The following is a 7376-nucleotide window of genomic DNA, read 5'->3' as shown; positions in this document are numbered from 1 at the left end:
CTTCCGGTTTTCTTTTCTTTTCCTTATGATTACAACCAGCACTTTTACTGGTGTGAATACTCAACATCATGCAATGGGTAAAGAACAACCGTTAATTTATTACCCTGAAATTTGTAAGGTGCTACCAGCATTTGTAACCTTCCAGAAACACGAGTGGCAAGGCTGCAACTAGAGGCCATGAAGCTGCTTTTGGGTGATCTACCGAACTGGTGGCAGCTAGGCATTGCAGCGCGGTGAAGCGGATGCCTCTCACCGCCTCATTTGGCCTGGTACCCGTCCTCGCAGCCGTGGAGCCACCCAACCTGTGGCCAGGGCACCACAGCCATAGCTCAGAGATGTTGCACCGCAGGGGCTGGAGAGCATTTGGAGATGAAGGTGAGCAGGTAACAGCCCAAATTCTAAATAAAACAGCCCAAACCCCTACCACTCTCTTCCCCAGATTTAGGCAGAGTTTAGGCACCTAGTCCAAGAGCATAACCCTCAAAGTCTTTGGAGCTCATATTGGGTATAAATCTCAGGACTTACTGCACCTGTCCATGAGTGCCTCATTAGTTCATGCTGAGCACCCAATTAATTTAAGCATGAGCACCCAAGCCGTACCTGCACGGGTGCAGAGCTAGGCACACACGGCAGGGCTCGGCAGCCGGGGGCTGCAGCGGTGCTTGCTCGGAGGAGGCTGTGAGCTGCCACAGGCTGGGTCCAGCCAGCTCTGAGACCCATGCCATGCGCCACTGCGCACCAAAACATCAGCCAGGCAGCACAGGGCACCTCTGCCCGAACATACTTATGAAAGAGCAGCAGGCACAGAGGAAGGAAACACATGAGGAAATGTGCAGAGAGACATGCGGGGAGATGCTGAAGGAGACATGCTGAGGGAGAGGTGGTTGGGGACATGTGTGGCTGGAGACACTTTCATGCCAGGAGGCACTCTGTGCCCAAGCGATGCATGGCCCCAGGGGGACTGCAGCCCACAGGTGACCCTCACAAGGATGGGGACACTCTGAGGAACTGTGGGCAACCCTCGCTGGGATGGGACACCCCCTGCGACTGTGGGTGATCCTCATCAGGATGAGGACACTTAGAGGGACCATGGGCAACCATCACTGGGATGGGGACACCTGCAGCAATACTGCAGCCCATGGAGGAACCATACAGGAGCAGTAACAGTAGGAAGCATGAAGGAAGGGAGAAAAAAGCAGCATGAATCCCAGCAGAGCGGCAGACAGAGACCTTTACATTCTGGCCCCCACCTCCTTGCCCCCCGTCACCTCCTTGGAGAAACTGGGATGGACTGAGTGTAACACAGTGAAAATAAGGCGAGCTGAGACTACGACTAGGGGAGAAGAAGTGTTTGCCTTAAGCTGAGCCTGGGCATGGAGGAAGAAAGGTGTTGACTTAAGTGTTTCCTCAATTGTTTGTTTTCTTTTTTTTCCCCAATACCTCTATCAGTGATTACAAGTTTGTGTCAACTGATAATAAATTAAATTAAGAAAAAAGTCCCTGAGTCAAGTCTGTTTTTTCCATGACAGAGCTAAAATTTTACCTCTAAGATTTCCCCAGGGAAAGATGGGCACGGAGTTCACTTCCAGCTGAGTGGATATCCTGAGATATCCCCAAATTAAGTATCTAAGGCCCAGAAAGACCGAGACTTCACTATTCTCTCTGGCATTTCCTGTTGACTATTTAAGTAACTCCTTGCTCAACATATTAACTATTGCAAATCCTATTTTGAGCCACACACTGCTCCCAGGTATTTGAGGTGGAGTCTGGGTGGGTGGATGTAGGCATCTCAGCGCCAAGGGGCTCCAGGCAGACATATTCCCCAGGGCAGGCAGGGCTCACAGAAACAAATCTAATCGTAGAATCGTAAGGTTGGAAGGGACCTCTGGAGATCATCTAGTCCAACCCTCAGCGTAGCCCATGGGGGATTTGAACTCGTGACCTTGACGTTAACAGCACCACACTGTAACCAACTGAGCTAATGGGTGAGTAACATTTTTCATGCACTTGTTTGTAGACAAGGCTAGAATATGTAAGCTGGGCATTTGGGAAAAAAGACAAACTTCAGATCACCTTAACATATACTTAGGACACAATCCTGTTTTTCTTTTGGCAATAGCACAGTAAATGTTGTTAAACGGTAAGAGACTTGTTTCCTGTGCATGTTCTGTAACTGTGCTTTAAATTGCACTCGGGCATGCAACATTTCCTGTGCAAGTTTTGTCACTGGTATATAACAACAACAAAGAAATAACATCGTTTTTCTGGGTGCCATCATATGCTGAATTCATTTGCAGAAACAGTTTGTCTTGCAAAGGTGGAATAGCTGGAGCACAGCAAGAATTGCAAAGTGTCACCTGTCAATGTAAAGCTACTGATGGTTGGTACATGGTGCTCCAAGAAGTCCAGATGCTATAAAAACCCCCGTACTTAGTATTTGTGTACTAAGTACGATATTCAGCTATTATAATAAAGAGTAATATACTGATGGTAGGATAGTGGGAACCTTATAAACAGTTCATGAATGACATAGTAGAAAGAAATTTTTACTTTTTCAGTTGCTGTTTCCCTTGACTGTGATTGGGCGTGCTGTGGCTGTGCCTAAGGATCTCAGAGCAGAACTGGAGGTCGGCTTGCTATCATTAAATTTATTTAGCCATTAGCAAGCCATTTAATAAAACTGAAAATACTACACCTAGAAATAGAAACTCTTTTCTCTGAAAGAGAGGTGAAAGACGCTTTCCATCACTTTCTGATGACTTAACATGCAAAATTGTCCTCTTATCTTTAAATAACTCAGTGGAAAAATTTGAGTGCAATAAATGGCTCATCAAGACTAAACATTTTCCACTATATTTTGTTTCGAATTTCCAGCTAGCAGTTTATTTACAGTAACCATAGAGATAACCCAAGATGAAAAGAATAAGTGTATTACACTGCTTATTAAGCTTGTAGACAGGACAAACAACACACTGAATTAGGAGACAAGACTTCAGCATCCTCTGACTCTTACAGCTTCAGTAAGTTAATTTATATATATGAATATAAAATTAGATTAGATACAACATGAATAAATTTTAAAAATCTTAGAAACTAGTTTCAGTCTCTCAAAACAAACAAAATAGTACTTTAAACATTTTGCTGTTTCCCTTCTAATGTAGGAAAATTCTCTTTTGTGCAAATACGTCATCTGGACTATTGCTACAAGTCTCTGACAATATGAACACATATCAAATGTTATTAGAGGATGGCAGTAAGACAGGTGGAACCTTGAAGGTACATGTTTATTATTTCACAAATTTTGTTTATTCACAGGGGTTTAATATTTGTGAATCTTGCTTTATTCATAGTCCTGCCCCAAAAGGCATTTCCTCCAGTAAACAACAAGCCCGAGGTACATCAGGCACGTTAGCATCCTAACGAACCCCCTTCCACCTCAGGATTAGAATAATAAATATTTCCAGCATCACCAAGCATCATTTTGAATTCGAAACATCAAACCTACATGAAGATTTTTTTGTAACCATTTATATGCGTGCTCAAAAGCTTGACATACCTTTGCCATTCTGTCGATTCTTCTGGTTTTGTCCATCGTTGTCTTTCACCAGCAGTGCTGCTTCAGGCAATGCAGATTACTACTACCGGGTAAAGAGACCTCAGTTTTGTACAGTCACAGTGTGTCAGGAACTATTTCTCAAGAAAACACTTTGGACAGCTATACCCTGAAAAGCATTTAGGAAGTTGTACCACAGATTCTCATGAAAAACAGTTTCTGTGACAGCAGATAAGATTAAAAAGAAAATAAAACAAACCAGAAACACCCTAATAGCATCCAGCCCCGAGAAGAAAGTCTGTCTATAAGTGGAATGTTCCTTGATCTCTCTGTCAACAACTTGTCGCAATTAACCAGTCAGAAGTCTCAACCTTCTGTTTTGCTACATGACCCTGTATTTCCTATTTTAGAAATATAGTGACTACAAGAATACTATGTACCACAAGGGGCTGCACAATGCCCGATAGAAAAGTGCCACAATTGTATTAATTCAAGATTTCTAAGCCAAAATTTTTGCTGTCTTTCAAAGCTGTCTCATCATTTAAACCACTCTATGCATTTTTTTTTGTTATGGAAAGAAAGAGCTTTCTGAAATAATAGAAATCTTACATATTACTTGAGGCTGAATTCATTATGAAAGGCTCCTTCAAGCTGCATCAAGGCTTAAACACACACAGGTTAGATGTGGACTGTAAATGTTATTTGCAACATTATGCTCGTGAGTGGAGCTTTCTTAGAGGGTCCATCACAGCCACATGCTGGAAATTCCTAACCTGGACTACAATAATCTTATTTTCCCTTTATCACATTTCACTTTTTCCCCAGGCTTTACAGTATCCCATGGCAGCTCTGGTAGAAAGATGATGTCTGTGCCCAGGAAATGAGAAAAAGACACACCCCAGACCAATGCCCTTCTTAAGCAGTAAGTTTGAAATTTGTTTCAGTTGGTGGCAAACAAGTCTAATTCTACAAGTGCCCATTTAGGAAAAGCCTTCCCCAGATCTGTGAACAGCTACAAGGCTGCCAAGTCACTGTGTTGAAGAATCCCAAAGGCCAAAAAGATACAAAACTGTAATGCTGACTCATCTCCAAAGCAGTTTTGCATGGTTTGTTGAGCTATTGCTTTAGCTATCAAATTATCTCACCATGTTCCCATAATAGTTTCTTTTGAATAGTGGCAAGAAGAGTTTACATGCTGGATGGATACATCTGACCTCTAGGCAGATGAAGGAAACCTTCCTGAGGAGATGATAAATCTTGAATGTGAATGTGTTCCCCTGAGTGGAGGAGCTTGCCAAGGTACAAGCTACCCAGAGGTACAGATTGCAAAACTGATGGAGGGCAACTGGGTGCCCTGGAATTTTAGCTGATCAGTAGAGACTGATATTCCAAATCACCCCTATGCAAAGCATAGGCAAAATCTAGGGATGTTATCTCTGACTACTTTCAAGCCAGCGGTCCAGGAAGGCAAAGTGACAGGCATTTTTAAGTTCCCCTTCCCTGAGATGATCATACTTGAAAAAGCCCATCATCAGAATACAGGCAAGCCTTGCTTCCTAGTTTCCTCAGTTGGGTGGCTACAATTACTGGTCAACAATTGCTTTCCACAACGCAGGACTGAAGAGATGAGACCCTGAATGGGTGGTAAGATGTTCCTTTGTAAAATGAAAGCTTGTCAAAACTGTAAAACAGAAGGAAGATGTCTGTCGTTCAACTAGCATCATCATGGTTGAGGCAAAGCTGTTGTCTAATGGAAGATCACTCTTTCGTAGAAGGGCAGCGAGTTGCTGCTCTTTGCCGGATGTTCAAAGCCCTTGGCAGCTAACAGTCTTGGCCAAGAGCTCTGTCTTACAAAGGCTTGCTTACACATTTGCTTTCTCTTTAATCTAGAAGTTGAGCTGACCTTAAGCTTTGAGGAACAAAGAGCTTGACACAGCAGAATTGCAAAGTTATTAGCTTCAAATGGAAAACTCTGGAAGGGCAGAATAACAGAACATCTGAAAACCAAAAGGTATAGGTCTAGTGACTAAGTATACTTAGTATATGCACGTATCTCATAGCTTGAGAAGACAGCTGTCTCCATGCTAAAATGCTCTTCACTCTTCTTAAGAGTGCTGAGGAGCATGTATTAGCAATAGGATAGAGCTTTCCCACAACCCCCAAATCCCTTCCTCCCCTGTCTCGTAGACTCCTTTTTAGAATCCCACTGAACTGCTCAGGGAGGAAATGCAGATTTGGGAACAGGACATGCTTCTAGAACACCCATAAAAAGATGCTTCCTCTAAAGAGGTTTACCAGGCAATATCTCTATTATCACAGACAAGCCAGTGGCACAGACGCTCTCTTCACCACCTGTATTAGTACAGAAAGTTGAGGCTTCCTTACCACTAGTCTGAGCATTTCAAGAAGAGTAATTATAATACAGACTACCTGAAAGGTCAGTACTGCAGTTGCAAGGTTGGGTTGTTCTTGTTTTTGTTAAGGTAAACAGAGCTGTTCTGAGGCTATTACTAAGTTCTGTGATCCAAACACACTATCAAAGCTGCCTCATAGCAGTGATGAGTTCAGCAGAGACTTGTACTATCTTACTAAGACTAAAAAGAGTACTAGAAACAGTCATTATCATTTGACCTTTCCAAAACATGCCCTAAGATAACCCAAGCTTTGGAGCATTTTTTTTAGGGGGTTATTTTAACAGATGTTTATAGCACAAGGGAATCATTAAACTGTGTTTCTGAGAAGGTGCAGCTCAGTTTGTCTGGACTTTACCTCTGATTGTGTCTGCTCAAAGGCAGGGATGGGAAGTATTTTTCAAACTACCCAGCTAGGCTTTGGAGCAAGGTAACTAGCTTGGCAAATCTCCTACTTTTGCTGTGAAAAGCAGAGCATCTTAATACAACTACCTACATTTTATTAATCAATACAAACGTCTTGCAGCTTCATTTTCCCTCCCTGCAGCAAAAAAACCACTTAAAATAGTATTGCTTGAAGACAGAATCATATCTATGCTAAGGATTGTAGAAGTGTAACTTTAACTGTAAGGAAAATAAGTAAAATGCCCCTGAAAAGGGTATCTTGACAAGAATAACCTACACCAAACCTTAGGCCTTCTGATCTGAATTGGAAGTATACCATCACATTCTACATTACAAAAGCATGAAATGTAAGAAAAAGGACATTAACCATTAAAAAATAATCAACAACTGCACATTCTGCTTTCTCTTGACTTCGCACATGGCTTCAGTCTTCTAGCTCCCTTGTAGCCCAGAGCTAAGATACAAGAAGGAAAACAGCAGCCCGTTCTTGCTCTCATTCCCCTCAAATTTCTGCATCCCATTTTCCCCAAGCACTGGTGACACCTATATTCATCTACATGCAAAGACCATCAAACACAGCTTCAGGTCTGAAGCCCCTCTGATCGGTAAGTCTGATCACACAGAGAACATCTATGTGGATTCCTCCAAATTTGTACAGTGGAAAGATATATTCCCCTTCAATCTAACGAGATCTAACAAGAAGACTAGATGCGTTCTTCAAAATGCAGCTGTAGCTCCTCTTTACTTCCAAATCATACTTGCTCTGAACACTGCCTTTTTATACAGCAAACTTGCCTTCTCATTCTCATCACAAATCAATCCCTCCAGCCATCACATAGTGCCACTGGAATTTTGTGCTCCAAAAGTATTTTACTCTGTGATTGCATTATCTATTTATACAGGATAAGCTTTTTCACACTTTTATTTCCCTGAAAAACCTTCCTCTCCTCGTAAACCCAAACCCCTGGCCTCAACCAAAACAATACAAATACAATACAAAAAAGAAA

Source organism: Rhea pennata, chromosome 16, assembly GCF_028389875.1.
Source record: "Rhea pennata isolate bPtePen1 chromosome 16, bPtePen1.pri, whole genome shotgun sequence".
NCBI lineage: Eukaryota > Metazoa > Chordata > Aves > Rheiformes > Rheidae > Rhea > Rhea pennata.
Note: the sequence above shows the minus strand (reverse complement) of the source record.